Genomic DNA, 15,803 nt, shown 5'->3' with positions numbered 1-15,803 from the left:
TGGGTGCCAAGTTCACAAGGCATGGATTTGTGATGGTTAATTGTGTCAACTTGACTGGGTCTTGGGGTACCCAGGTATTTAGTCAAACATTATTCTGGGGTTTCTTTGGGGGTGTTCCTGGGTGACAGGAACATTGAAATTGGTAGACTGAGTAAAGCAGATTGCCCTTCCTGATGTGGGTGGGCCTCACCCAATCAGTTGAAGGCCTGAATAGAACAAAAAGGATTACCCTCCCCGAAGTAAGAGTGAATTATCCTGCCTGACTGCCTTCAAACTAGAACATGAGCTTTTTCTTCCCTTCAGACTTAAACGGAAACATCAGCTCTTCCTGGGTCTTGAGTCTGCCAGCCTTTAAACTGGAACTACACCATTGGTACTCCTGGGTCTTCCCCCTGACAACTCACCTAGCAGACATTGAGAGTTGTCAACCTACACAATCATGTGAGCCGACTCCCTACAATGAATCTTTGTCTTTCTTGCTCTCTGTCTCATATATATCCTATTGATTCTGTTTCCCTGGAGAAACCTAATACAGATTTGAAAATAAATATTTGTATAAATTAAATCTGTTTACATGTTAGGTTCTAAAAAATTATTATTACTTAGAGGTGGGGTCTAGTTATATTGCCCGGGCTTGAGTACAATGGCTATTCATAGGCACAATCATTGTATGCCACAAACTCAAACTCCTGGGCTCAAGCAATCCTCTTGCCTCAGCCTCCTGAGTAACTGGGACTACAGGTGTGGGCCACCGTGTTGGGCTCAAAAATTAATTTTGGCCAGGCATAGTGGCTTGTGCCTGTATCCCAGCACTTTGGGAGGCTGAGGCGGGAGGATCTCTTGAGGCCAGGAGTTCAAGACTAGCTCTGGCAACATAGAGAGACAGTCTCTACCAAACAGAAAAATTAATTTTAATTGTTAAAAAATTTAAATTTTAATGCATTTAAAAATAAAATTTAAATGCATTAAGAGTACTTTAAAATAAATTGCACTGAAACATTAAAAAAAAAACCCAGGTGTAATCCTGAAATCTATAAATTCACCTATAGATCTTTTTTTTTTCACTTTTTTAAAAATTATACTTTAAGTTTTAGGGTACATGTGCACAATGTGCAGGTTAGTTACATATGTATACATGTGCCATGTTGGTGTGCTGCACCCATTAACTCGTCATTTAACATTAGGTGTATCTCCTAATGCTATCCCTCCCCGCTCCCCCCACCCCACAACAGGCCCCAGTGTGTGATGTTCCCCTTCCTGTGTCCATGTGTTCTCATTGTTCAGTTCCCACCTATGAGTGAGAACATGCGGTGTTTGGTTTTTTGTCCTTGTGATAGTTTGCTGAGAATGATGGTTTCCAGCTTCATCCATGTCCCTACAAAGGACATGAACTCATCATTTTTTATGGCTGCATAATATTCCATGGTGTATATGTGCCACATTTTCTTAATCCAGTCTATCATTGTTGGACATTTGGCTTGGTTCCAAGTCTTTGCTATTGTGAATAGTGCTGCAATAAACATACGTGTGCATGTGTCTTTATAGCAGCATGATTTATATAATCCTTTGGGTATATACCCAGTAATGGGATTGCTGGGTCAAATGGTATTTCTAGTTATAGATCCCTGAGGAATCGCCACACTGACTTCCACAATGGTTGAACTAGTTTACAGTCCCACCAACAGTGTAAAAGTGTTCCTATTTCTCCACATCCTCTCCAGCACCTGTTGTTTCCTGACTTTTTCATGATCACCGTTCCAACTGGTGTGAGATGGTATCTCATTGTGGTTTTGACTTGCATTTCTCTGATGGCCAGTGATGATGAGCATTTTTTCATGTGTCTTTTGGCTGCATAAATGCCTTCTTTTGAGAAGTGTCTGTTCATATCCTTTGCCCACTTTTTGATGGGGTTGTTTTTTTCTTGTAAATTTGTTGGAGTTCCTTGTAGATTCTGGATATTAGCCCTTTATCAGATGAGTAGATTGTGAAAATTTTCTCCCATTCTGTAGGTTTCCTGTTCACTCTGATGGTAGTTTCTTTTGCTGTGCAGAAGCTCTTTAATTAGATCCCATTTGTCAATTTTGGCTTTTGTTGCCATTGCTTTTGGTGTTTTAGACATGAAGTCCTTGCCCATGCCTATGTCCTGAATGGTATTGCCTAGGTTTTCTTCTAGGGTTTTTATGGTTTTAGGTCTAACACTTAAGTCTTTCATCCATCTGGAATTAATTTTTGTATAAGGTGTAAGGAAGGGATCCAGTTTCAGCTTTCTGCATATGGCTAGCCAGTTTTCCCGGCACCATTTATTAAATAGGGAATCCTTTCCCCATTGCTTGTTTTTCTCAGGTTTGTCAAAGATCAGATGGTTGTAGATATGTGGCATTATTTCTGAGGGCTCTGTTCTGTTCCATTGGTCTATATCTCTGTTTTGGTACCAGTACCATGCTGTTTTGGTTACTATAGCCTTGTAGTATAGTTTGAAGTCAGGTAGCGTGATGCCTCCAGCTTTGTTCTTTTGGCTTAGGATTGACTTGGCCATGCAGGCTCTTTTTTGGTTCCATATGAACTCTAAAGAAGTTTTTTCCAATTATGTGAAGAAAGTCATTGGTAGCTTGATGGGGATGGCATTCAATCTATAAATTACCTTGGGCAGTATGGCCATTTTCACGATATTGACTCTTCCTATCCATGAGCATGGAATGTTCTTCCATTTGTTTGCATCCTCTTTTATTTTGTTGAGCAGTGGTTTGTAGTTCTCCTTCAAGAGGTCCTTCACATCCCTTGTAAGTTGGATTCCTAGGTATTTTATTCTCTTTGAAGTGTCATCCTGCATTTAATTATTGCCTCAATTTCAGAGCCTGTTATTGGTCTATTCAGAAATTCAACTTCTTCCTGGTTTAGTCTTGGGAGAGTGTATGTGTCGAGGAATTCATCCATTTCTTCTCGATTTTCTAGTTTATTTGCATAGAGGTGTTTATAGTATTCTCTGATGGTAGTTTGTATTTCTGTGGGATCAGTGGTGATATCCCCTTTATCATTTTTTATTGCGTCTATTTGATTCTTCTCTCTTTTCTTCTTCATTAGTCTTGCTAGTGGTCTATCAATTTTGTTGACCTTTTCAAAAAACCAGCTCCTGGATTCATTGATTTTTTGAAGGGTTTTTTGTGTCTCTATTTCCTTCAGTTCTGCTCTGATCTTAGTTATTTCTTGCCTTCTGATAGCTTTTGAATGTGTTTGCTCTTGCTTCTCTAGTTCTTTTCATTGTGATGTTAGGGTGTCAATTTTAGATCTTTCCTGCTTTCTCTTGTGGGCATTTAGTGCTATAAATTTCCCTCTACACACTGCTTTGAATGTGTCCCAGAGATTCTGGTATGTTGTGTCTTTGTTCTTGTTGGTTTCAAAGAACATCTTTATTTCTGCCTTCATTTCGTTATGTACCCAGTAGTCTTTCAGGAGCCGGTTGTTCAGTTTCCATGTAGTTGAGCAGTTTTGAGTGAGTTTCTTAATCCTGAGTTCTAGTTTGATTGCACTGTGGTCTGAGAGACAGTTTGTTATAATTTCTGTTCTTTTACATTTGCTGAGGAGTGCTTTACTTCCAACTATGTGGTCAATTTTGGAATAGGTGTGGTGTGGTGCTGAAAAGAATGTATATTCTGTTGATTTGGGGTGGAGAGTTCTGTAGATGTCTATTAGGTCCGCTTGGTGCAGAGCTGAGTTCAATTCCTGGATATCCTTGTTAACTTTCTGTCTCGTTGATCTGTGTAATGTTGACAGTGGGGTGTTAAAGTCTCCCATTATTATTGTCTGGGAGTCTAAGTCTCTTTGTAGGTCTCTAAGGACTTGCTTTATGAATCTGGGTGCTCTTGTATTGGGTGCATATATATTTAGGACAGTTAGCTCTTCTTGTTGAATTGATCCCTTCACCATTATGTAATGGCCTTCTTTGTCTCTTTTGATCTTTGTTGGTTTAAAGTCTGTTTTATCAGAGACTAGGATTGCAACCCCTGCCTTTTTTTTGTTTTCCATTTGCTTGGTAGGTCTTCCTCCATCCCTTTATTTTGAGCCTATGTGTGTCTCTGCACGTGAGATGGGTTTCCTGAATACAGCACACTGATGGGTCTTGACTCTTTATCCAATTTGCCAGTCTGTGTCTTTTAATTGGAGCATTTAGCCCAGTTACATTTAAGGTTAGTATTGTTATGTGTGAATTTGATCCTGTCATTATGATGTTAGCTGGTTATTTTGCTCGTTGGTTGATGCAGGTTCTTCCTAGCCTCAATGGTCTTTACAATTTGGCATGTTTTTGCAGTGGCTGGTACCAGTTGTTCCTTCCCATGTTTAGTGCTTCCTTCAGGAGCTCTTTTAGGGCAGGCTTGGTGGTGACAAAATCTCTCAGCATTTGCTTGTCTGTAAAGGATTTTATTTCTCCTTCACTTCTGAAGCTTAGTTTGGCTGGATATGAAATTCTGGGTTGAAAATTCTTTTAAGAATATTGAATGTTGGCCCCCACTCTCTTGTGGCTTGTAGAGTTTCTGCCAAGAGATCAGCTGTTAGTCTGATGGGCTTCCCTTTGTGGGTAACTCGACCTTTCTCTCTGGCTGCCCTTAACATCTTTTCCTTCATTTCAACTTTGGTGAATCTGACAATTATGTGTCTTGGAGTTGCTCTTCTCGAGGAGTACCTTTGTGGCGTTCTCTGTATTTCCTGAATTTGAATGTTGGCCTGCCTTGCTAGATTGGGGAAGTTCTCCTGGATAATATCCTGCAGAGTGTTGTCCAACTTGGTTCCATTCTCCCCGTCACTTTCAGGTACACCAATCAGACGTAGATTTGGTCTTTTCACATAGTCCCATATTTCTTGGAGGCTTTGTTTCTTTTTATTCTTTTTTCTCTAAACTTCTCTTCTCGCTTCATTTCATTCATTTGATCTTCCATCACTGATACCCTTTCTTCCAGTTGATCGAATCAGCTACTGAGGCTTGTGCATTCGTCACATAGTTCTTGTGCTGTGGTTTTCAGCTCCATCAGGTCCTTTAAGGACTTCTCTGCATTGGTTATTCTAGTTAGCCATTCGTCTAATCTTTTTTCAAGGTTTTTAACTTCTTTGCCATTGGTTCGAACTTCCTCCTTTAGCTTGGAGTAGTTTGATTGTCTGAAGCCTTCTTCTCTCAACTCGTCAAAGTCATTCTCCATCTAGCTTTGTTCCATTGCTGGTGAGGAGCTGTGTTCCTTTGGAGGAGGAAAGGCACTCTGATTTTTAGAATTTCCGGTTTTTCTGCTCTGTTTTTTCCCCATCTTTGTGGTTTTATCTACCTTTGGTCTTTGATGATGGTAACATACAGATGGGGTTTTGGTGTGGATGTCCTTTCTGTTTGTTAGTTTTCCTTCTAACAGTCAGGACCCTCAGCTGTAGGAATGTTGGAGTTTGCTGGAGGTCCACTCCAGACCCTGTTTGCCTGGGTATCAGCAGGGGAGGCTGCAGAACAGCGGATATTGGTGAACAGCAAATGTTGCTGCCTGATCATTCCTCTGGAAGTTTTGTCTCAGAGGAGTACCCGGCCGTGTGAGGTGTCTGTCTGCCCCTACTGGGGGATGCCTCCCACTTAGGCTACTCAGGGGTCAGGGACCCACTTGAGGAGGCAGTCTGTCCATTCTCAGATCTCCAGCTGCGTGCTGGGAGAACCACTACTCTCTTCAAAGCTGTCAGACAGGGACATTTAAGTCTGCAGAGGATTCTGCTGCCTTTTGTTTGGCAATGCCCTGACCCCAGAGGTGGAGTCTACAGAGACAGGCAGGCCTCCTTGAGCTGCAGTGGGCTCCACCCAGTTCGAGCTTCCGGGCCGCCTTACCTACTCAAGCCTCAGCAATGGCAGGTGCCCCTCCCCCAGCCTCGCTGCCACCTTGCAGTTTGAGCTCAGACTGCTGTGCTAGCAATGAGCGAGACTCCGTGGGCGTAGGACCCTCCGAGCCAGGGGCGGGATATAATCTACTGGTGTGCTATTTGCTAAGACTGTTGGAAAAGTGCAGTATTAGGGTGGGAGTGACCCGATTTTCCAGATGCCATCTGTCACCCCTTTCTTTGACTAGGAAAGGGAATTCCCTGACCCCTTGTGCTTCCCGGGTGAGGCAATTCCTCGCCCTGCTTCGGCTCATGCTCAGTGCACTGCACCCACTGTCCTGCACCCACTGTCAGACACTCCCCAGTGAGATGAACCTGGTACCTCAGTTGGAAATTCAGAAATCACCCGTCTTCTGCGTCGCTCATGCTGGGAGCTGCAGACTGGAGCTGTTCCTATTCGGCCATCTTGGCTCCACCCCAAATTCACCTATAGATCTATAGAATTTATAGATCTTGAAATCTATAAATTCACCTTACTGTACAATATGGATTAAAAGTACTTGAGACACAGAAAGACTAAGGCAGCTGCCTGGAGACTTGGATCCACTAAGTGGCTGAACTGAGATTTACATGGGAAAGATGAAAATTACATGAAATAAATTGTGTAAGGGACACTGGCTGATAATATGCAAAACGGTCTACTTATTTCAGAATAAGAACAGTATTCTTTAAAAAACACCCAGGTGTAGTAAATATTCTCCGGTGGTTAATAAAAAGTCTAAAAATTCACAAAGTATTCCCTACACTCATGTATGGACTTTTTTTTTCTTTTCTTTACAGTAGTGCAATCTAGGCTGACCGTGACCTCCGCCTCTCAGGTTCAAGCCACTCTCCTGCCTCAGCCTCCCAAGTAGCTGGGATTATAGGCATGTACCACCATGCCCGGCTAATTTTTGTATTTTTAGGAGAGACGGGGTTTCACCATGTTGGCCAGGTTGGTCTCAAACTCCTGACCTCAGGTGATCCACTTGCCTCAGCCTCCCAAAGTGCTGGGATTACAAGCATGAGCCACCATGCCCAGCCTAGACAGATTTTTTGTTTTTGAGACAGGGTCTGGTTCTGCTGCCCAGGCTGGAGTGCAGTGGCACGATCTCGGCTCACTGTAATCTCTGCCTGCTAAGCTCAAGCAATTCTCATGCCTCAGCCTCCTGGGTAGCTGGGACTACAGGCACGCACCACCATGCTTGGCTGATTTTTGAATTTTTAGTAGAAATGGGGTTTCGCCATGTTTCCCAGGCTGGTCTCGAACTCCTGGCCTCAACTAATCCACCCTCCTCGGCCTCATAAAGTGCTGGGATTACAGGTGTAGCCACCCAGCCAAGGAATCAATTTAATTAAGTAATTCTATTGTTATGTTTTCCTATTTTTTTCTAAAAGAAAATAATTCAGAATAAATTTCCATCAAAAATCAGTATTTGGCTAATTGTTAACTTCAAAATCCAGTAATACACTCACTTGCTGCCACCAGCCCCCACACCGTGTCTTCCCATGGCTCCGCCGCCCTGCTCCTCCACAGGTTGCAATGGAAATAGAGATTGCCGTGCTCGTCATTGACAATGGCTCTGGCATGTGCAAAGCTGGCTTTGCTGGGGATGGATGGCCCCTGAGCTGTGTTCCCCTCCATCATCAGGTGCCCCCGGCACCAGGGTGTGATGGTGGGCATGGGCCAGAAGGACTCCTACATGGGCCATGAGGCCCAGAGCAAGCACGACATCCTGACCCTGAAGTACCCTATCGAGCATGGCATCATCACCATCTGGGATGACATGGAGAAGATCTGGCACCACACCTTCTACAATGAGCTGTGCATGACCCCAGAGAAGCACCCGGTGCTGTTGACCGAGGCCCCTCGAACCCCAAGGCCAACAGAGAAAAGATGACTCAGATCATGTTTGAGACCTTCAACACCACAGCCATGTATGTGGCCATCCAGGCCGTGTTGTCCCTCTAAGCCTCTGGGCGCATCACTGGCACTGTCATGGACTCTGGAGACAGGGTCACCCACATGGTACCCATCTACGAGGGCCACGCCCTCCCACCACGCCATCCTGCGTCTGGACCTGGCTGGCCAGGACCTGACCAACTACCTCATGAAGATCCTCACCGAGCTTCACCATCACGGCCAAGCAGGAGATTGTGCGCGACATCAACGAGAAGCTGTGCTACATCGCCCTGGACTTCGAGCAGGAGATGGCCACTGCCACATCCTCCTCCTCCCTGGAGAAGAGCTATGAGCTGCCTGATGGCCAGGTCAGGTCATCACGATCGGCAACAAGTGGTTCTGGTGTCTGCAGGTGCTGTTCCAGCCTTCCTTCTTGGGCATGGAATCCTGCGGCATCCACAAGACCACCTTCAACTCCATCATGAAGTGTGATGTGGACGTCTGCAAAGACCTGTACGCCAACACAGTGCTGTCCAGCAGCACCACCATGTACCCTGGCATCACCACGCTGGCATCCAGCACCATGAAGATCAAGTTCATCACGCCCCCAGAGCACAAGTACTCGGTGTGGATTGGTGGTTCCATCCTGGCCTCACTGTCCACCTTCCAGCAGATGTGGATTAGCAATTAGGTATGTGGCCCCTCCATCATCCACTGCAAATGCCTCTAAATGGACTGCAAGCATGTGGATTAGCAATCAGGTATGTATGACGAGTCTGGCCCCTCCATTGTCCACCGCAAATGCCTCTAAATGGACTGCGAGCAGATGTGCAGCATTTGTTGCATGGGTTAATTCAGCAGTATAAATTTGCCCCTGGCAAATGCATACACCTCATGCTAGCCTCACAAAACTGGAATAAGCCTTCAAAAAGAAATTTGTGGCCAGGCGTGGTGGCTCACGCCTATAACCCCAGCACTTTGGGAGGCCGAGACGGGTGGATCACAAGGTCAGGAGTTTGAGACCGGCCTGGCCAACATGCTGAAACCCCGTCTCTACTAAAAATACAAAAATTAGCCAGGCATGGTGGCATTCGCCTATAATCCCAGCTACTGGGGAGGCTGAGGCAGGAGAATCACTTGAACCTGGGAGGCGGAGGTTGTGGTGAGCCGAGATTGCACCACTGCACTCCAGCCTGGGCAACAGGGCAAGACTCTGTCTCAAAAAAAAAAAAAAAATACACAGAAAGTTGTCCTTGAAGCTTGTATCTGATATCAGCACTGGATTGTAGACTTGTTGCTGATTTTGACTTTCTATTCAAGCTATATTCAAGTTAACTGTTCCCCTTGGTATGTGTTTAATACCCTGTACATGTCTCTGATTTCAACCTTTAGTACATGTGGCTTGGCCACTTTGTGGCTGAGGTAAGAACATGCTTGTGGAAGACAAGTCTGTGGCTTGGTGAGTATGCATGGCCAGCAGTCTCCAATATGTGCAGGGTATTAATGTGTCATCAGGGCTGAGTGTTCTGGGATTTCTCTAGAGGCTGGCAAGGGCTCCTGAACCAGTTGTTTCTGTCCTGCCGGTCTGTCAGAGTTGGAAAGTCCAAGCCATAGGACCCAGTTTCCTTTCTTAGCTGATGTTTTCCTGCCAGAACACCGTGGGCTGTTACTTGCCTTGAGTTGGAAGCGGTTTGGATTTACACCTGTAAATATATTCATCCTTTTAATTTATGTAAGGTTTTTTTGTACATAATTCTAAATTCTTTAAAGAGATGACAACAAATTTTGGTTTTCTACCGTCATGTGAGAACATTAGGCCCCAGCAACACGTCATTGTGTAAGGAAAAATAAAAGTGCTGCCGTTAAAAAAAAATCCAATAATAGAGAGTGGGAGAAGGAGCAACTGGAGAGGGAGAGTGAGAGCAAGAAATAATGAGGGACAGAGAGAAAGAAAAAAGGAAAGAGGAAGGGAGGGAGGGAAGGTAAAACAATGGGGGAATAACAACTAAGAAAATGAAATCAGTTATGTTCCTTTAAAGCAGCACCTAATAATAGATGCTGATTCTGATAATAAAAGATATAGCTTCCATGTTACCAGAAAAAATTGTGAAAAGAGCAGATTGAATCTAATAAAGTATTTAAATACTACACATATGCACACCAACAAAGTATCATGATGAGCAGGAGCAAGGCAAAAATCAGGTTAAGTCGAATGATTCCCACAGAAGGTCAGAGAAGTGCTGTATACTGCAGCCCCCACACAGCCCCTCTCTGGTAGTAGGAGCCACGCACTAGATCTTGCACTGGACCAAGACGTTCAAAGAGGGAACTGTGTGAAACACCACACTGTTCAAATATAATTTCAAAATAATTTTATTTTACTTATTTTGAGATGGAGTTTTGCTTTTGTTGCCCAGGCTAGAGTGCAATGGCACGATCTCGGCTCACTGCAACCTCTGGCTCCTGGGTTCGAGTGATTCTCCTGCCTCAGCTTCCTGAGTAGCTAAGATTATAGGCATGCACTACCACATCTGGCTAATTTTGTATTTTTAGTAGAGACGGGGCTTCATCACGTTGGTCAGGCTGGTCTCGAACTCCTAACCTCAAGTGATCCACCTGCCTCAGCCTCCCAAAGTACTGGGATTACAGGCGTGAGCCACCACGCCTGGCCTTCAAAATAATTTTAAACTAGAAAAACACAGTTGCAAATGTTAGAGATACTTTAAAAACATTTATCATTATTTAAAAAATTATAACTATTGATAACTCTCACCCCTGGAACTGAAATGCAGCACTGTCGGGTACCTGGGCACACAGACTAGGAATCTCTACTTTAATGAGAGAAGGCTTGTGCTTTTTTTGCCCTTGGAAACTTCTAATTTGGAGGGACATACATTTTGTTTTTGGCCTTTTTGTGCTTAATATGTGATGAACACCCTTGCATATGGCCCCTTATATATCTGTGTACTTCCCTGGGATTTACTGTACCCAGGAACAGAATTGTTGGGTCATACAGTAAATGCATATACTTTTTTTTTTTTTTTTTTTTTTTGAGACAGAGTCTCACTCCGTTACCCAGGCTGGAGGGTAGTGGTGCGATCTTGGCTCACTGCAACCTCTGCCTCCTGGGTTCAAGCGATTCTCCTGCCTCAGCCTCCTGAGTAGCTGGGATTACAGGAGTGCACCACCACATCCAGCTAAGTTTTGCATTTTTGGTAGGGACGGGGTTTCGCCATGATGGCCAGGCTGGTCTGGAACTCCTGAGTGACCTCAGGTGCTCCACTTGCCTCAGCCTTCCAAAGTGCTGGGATTGCAGGCGTGAGCCACCACACCTGGCCCAGTAAATGCATATCTAATTTGACAAGGTACTTCCAGACAGCTCTTCGGAACAGCTGCCCTAGTCCACACTCCCATCAGCCATGCAGGAGGGTTTGTAGGTCCTTACACCCCCACCGCCACTTGGCATTATCCTGCTTCTTAAATTTGTCGGGCTGATAAACTGGTATCTCACTGTTATTTTAATTCCTCATACTTGCAATGATCTTGAACACCTCATCATATACTGCTGGCTTTTCAAATTTCTTCCTCTGCAAATTGCCTATTGTATGCTTTGGCTAATTTTCTATTGGCGTTGCTGTCTTCTTTTTCTTTCTTCCTTCTTCTTTTGTCCTTCCCCTTCCTCCTCCCCCTTCCTCCTGCCTCCTCCTCCTCCTTCTTTCGTTTTGTTTTTAAAAACAGGGTCTTGCTTGTCACCCAGGCTGGAGTGCAGTGGCATGACCACAGCTCACTGTAACCTCAAACTCCTGGGCTCATGTGATCCTCCCACCTTAGCCTCCCAAGTAGCTAGGATGACTGGCATGTGCCACCACAACCAGGTAATTAAAAAAAATTTTTTTTTTCTAGAGACAGGGTCATGTTGTATTGTCTGGCTGGTCTCAAACTCCTGGCCTCAAGCAATCCTCCTGCTTCAGCCTCCCAAAGTACGGGGATTACAGGTATAAATCACTACACCCAACCTCTCTTCTTGATGATTCACAGGAAATCTTTTTATATTCTAGGTATCAAATCCCTTGTTGGTTTATGCATTGCAAATATCCTCTCCCAATCTGCACATTATCTCTTACTTTTGTCCATAGTGTCTTTCATTGAGCACAAATCCTTAATTTTGCTATAATCCAATCATCTCTTCAAAATATGGATTACAGTCTTTAAGTTTTGTCCAAGCCCCTAGGTCACAGACATCTCCCTACAATTTCTATTAACATTACAGTTTTATTTTCACATTTAGGTCCTCAATCTACCCAGAATCCCCCCCTTTTTTTTTTTTTGAGATGGAGTCTCGCTCTGTCACCCAGGCTGGAGAGCAGTGGCACGATCTTGGCTCACTGCAACCTCTGCCTTCTGAGTTCAAGCAATTCTTCTGCCTCAGCCTCCTGAGTAGCTGGGACTACAGGCACACGCCACCACACCCAGCTAATTTTTTGTATTTTTAGTAGACATGGTGTTTCACCATGTCTGGTTGACCAGGCCAGTCTTGAACTCCTGACCTCAAGTGATCCGCCCACCACGACCTCCCAAAGCGCTGAGATTACAGGCGTTGAGACACTGTGCCTGGCCCCTAGAATCCGTTTTTGTACATGTCATGAGGAAGGGATCCAGTTTTATTGTTCTCTGTCATGAGCCAGTTTTCTCAACACCTTTAAGCAACTGTCCTTTCTCCCTTGATTTGTTATACAATAGGTTTTTACATACAGGTGTCTGTATTTATGCTGTTGTATTGGTCTACTTCTCTGTTTCTGTGCCAATGACACATTGTTTATATTTCTTTTTTTTTTTTTTAAGACAGAGTTTCGCTCTTGTTGCCCAAGCTGGAGTGCAATGGCGCAATCTTAGCTCACCGCAACCTCCACCTCCTGGATTCAAGCGATTCTCCTGCCTCAGCCTCCCGAGGAGCTGGGATTACAGGCATGCGCCACCACACCCAGCTAATTTTGTACTTTTAGTACAGGCATGTGCCACCACGCCCAGCTAATTTTGTATTTTTAGTAGAGACGGGGTTTCTCCATGTTGGTCAGGCTGGTCTTGAACTCTCGACCTCAGGTGATCCACCCGCCTCAGCCTCCCAAAGTGCTGGGATTACAGGCGTGAACCACCGCGCCCAGCCTATATTTCTAAATTCAAAGAAACAAAGGCCGGGCGTGGTGACTCGCGCCTGTTGGGAGGCTGAGGCGGGCGGATCACCTTAGGTTGGGAGTTCAAGACCAGCCTGACCAACATGGAGAAACCTTGTCTCTACTAAAAATACAAAATTAGCTGGGCATCGTGGCGCATGCCTGTAATCCCAGCTACTCGGGAGGCTGAGGCAGGAGAATCACTTGAACCCGGGAGGCGGAGGTTGTGGTTAGCCGAGATCACGCTGTTGAACTAAAGCCTGGGCAACAAGAGCGAAACTCCATCTCAAAAAAATAAATAAATAAAAATAAAGAAACAAGAAAGAAATAAGGCAGAAATAAGAGAACAAAAGATAACAGTGAAAATTAAGCAAACCAAAGCAGATTCTTTGAAAAGACCAATAAAAGAGACAGACTTCCGACCAGTGATCAAGAAAAAAACAAAAAGAAAATTAAAAAACCAAGATATAGGCCAGGCACGGTGGCGAAACTCTGTCAAAACAAAAAAACAAAAAACAAAACAAAACAAAAAACAAGATATAGAATGATAATGGGGGCAATAACTAGGGGAAAACAGATTTTTTTTTTTTTTTTGAGACGGAGTTTCGCTCTTGTTGCCCAGGCTGGAGTGCAATGGCACGATCTCAGCTCACCGCAACCTCTGCCTCCAGGGTTCAAGCAATTCTCCTGCCTCAGCCTCCCGAGTAGCTGGGATCACAGGCATGTGCCACCATGTCTGGCTAACTTTGCATTTTTTTTTTAGTAGAGACGGGCTTTCTCCATGTTGGTTAGGCTGGTCTCGAACTCCCAGCCTCGGGTGATCTGCTCGCCTCAGCCTCCCAAAGTGCCAGGATTACAGGCATGAGCCACTGATCAGCCTCCCAAAGTGCTAGGATTACAGGCGTGAGCCACTGAGCCTGACCAGAAAACCAGATTTTTTAAAAGTGAAGAATTATGAATGACATGCCAATGAATTAAAAAACCTAGATGAAAATAAATGATACATTCTTAGAAAAATACACCATGCTAAAAATGGCACAAATAGAAAGGCCTTGAATAGTCCAGTAAGTATTAAAGAAGTAAAAATGGTAGTCAAAGAACTGTTTTCTCTCAAAACCCCAGTGGGTTTTGTAGGTGAGCTGCAGCAAACCTTCAAGGTATAGTTAATTCCAATCATATGCACAATAACAAAAGTAAAACCTATTTATTCCACTTTTTGAGGTTAGTATAACCTAAATTATAAAACTGGATGGGAGAACCCAAGAAAAGAAAATCCTAGGGCCACTTAGAATGTTATGGTTCAACATCAACAGTATACTAATGTGGCCAGGTGCAGTGGCTCATGTTTAAAATCCCAACAATTTGGAAGGCTGAAGCAGGAGGATTGCTGGATCCCAGGAGTTTGAGACCAGCCTGGGCAACATAGTGAGATGTCTCTACTAAAAATACAAAATTAGCCGGGTGTGGTGGCACATGCCTGTAATCCTAGCTACTCGGGAGGCTGAGGCAGGAGAATCGTTTGAACCCAGGAGAGGGGAGGTTGCGGTAAGCCGAGATTGTGCCATTGCACTCCAGCCTGGGCAACAAGAGCAAAACTCCATCTCAAAGACAAACAAACAAACAAAAAAAAAATATATATATATATATATATGCCGGGCGTGGTAGATCTTGCCTGTAATCCCAGCTACTTGGGAGGCTGAGCCTCGAGCCCAGGAGTCTGAGGCTGCAGTGAGCCATGATCACGCCACTGCACTCCAGCCTGAGTGACAGAGTGAGACCCTGCCTAAAAATGAAAGAAAAAAAAGCCGGGAATGGTGGTTCACGCCTGTAATCCCAGCACTTTGGGAGGCCGAGGCAGGCAGGTCACCTGAGGTGAGGAGTTCAAGACCAGCCTGGCCAACATGGTGAAACCCCATCTCTAGTAAAAATACAAAATCAGCCAGGCGTGGTAGTTTACACCTGTAGTCCTAGCTACTCGGGAGGCTGAGGCAGGAGAACTGCTTGAACCCAGGAGGTGGAGGTTGCAGTGAGCTGAGATCGCATCATTGCACTCCAGCCTGGGCGACAAGAGCAAAGATTCCCTCTCAAACAAACAAACAAACAAAAAGAAACAAACTCTCTGTTGCTGATGGTGGGTGAAAACAGAGTTTTAGGGAGTTGGGATGTCCTGAGACAGAGAAATAGTGTTGGTTAGGTCAACCCCAAAGAAGCCTGAACTGGATTCACAGAGAGGATGATGGTGGATTCAGAAGTCTGGGATGAACAGGGGTGACATATGTTCGCTAATGTGGTGTGGGTCCTGATCATGATGACAGACCCATCTGCTCTCAGACATAAATTTTGCTGACTTTCTTACCAGGAGGATAGGGCTGTTGTATAGACTGTGGTTGGCATTAAGACACCCAGTTTGAGGAGGACATTGATGATAGGCTCATTTCCCTCTTCTGCCAGTATGGAAAGCGGACACTAGGGCTAGAAGATGGCAACAGGTGCTGTGTGATTTTGATTTTAACGGGAGCATCCTAAGCAGCTGCCCTCCCTTGTTAAAGTCAGCTGTCCACAAGTTGGCTGGGACTTCTGCAAGGGCTCAACTCATAAAGACAGTTATTGTGGGTCAGACCCAGGTGATACAAATGGCATGGGGAGGTCTGGTTATACTCCAACTGGCCTGCAGTGCATTACTATGTTTAGTTTGCAAGGAACATGTCTACCTGATATGTCAGTAGACGTACAAGGTTAGGCAGGAAGGCACATACCTCAATGAAGCATCCTATGGTAACAGAAAGCCATTTCATAAGATAAGAGCTAACTAACATGATCTCAACTAAAACTGCAGCCCACAGCAGATCTGACAA

The 15,803-nt window shown here is 44.6% G+C and overlaps 1 pseudogene; it reads left to right on the top strand.

The window, feature by feature from the left end:
- Positions 1-7,417: 7,417 nt before the first annotated feature.
- LOC109025236 (actin, cytoplasmic 2-like) lies at positions 7,418-8,468 on the top strand (annotated as a pseudogene).
- Positions 8,469-15,803: the final 7,335 nt, after the last annotated feature.

This window comes from Gorilla gorilla, chromosome X (assembly GCF_029281585.2).
Source record: "Gorilla gorilla gorilla isolate KB3781 chromosome X, NHGRI_mGorGor1-v2.1_pri, whole genome shotgun sequence".
NCBI lineage: Eukaryota > Metazoa > Chordata > Mammalia > Primates > Hominidae > Gorilla > Gorilla gorilla.
This window is presented reverse-complemented; position numbering and strand designations above follow the sequence as displayed.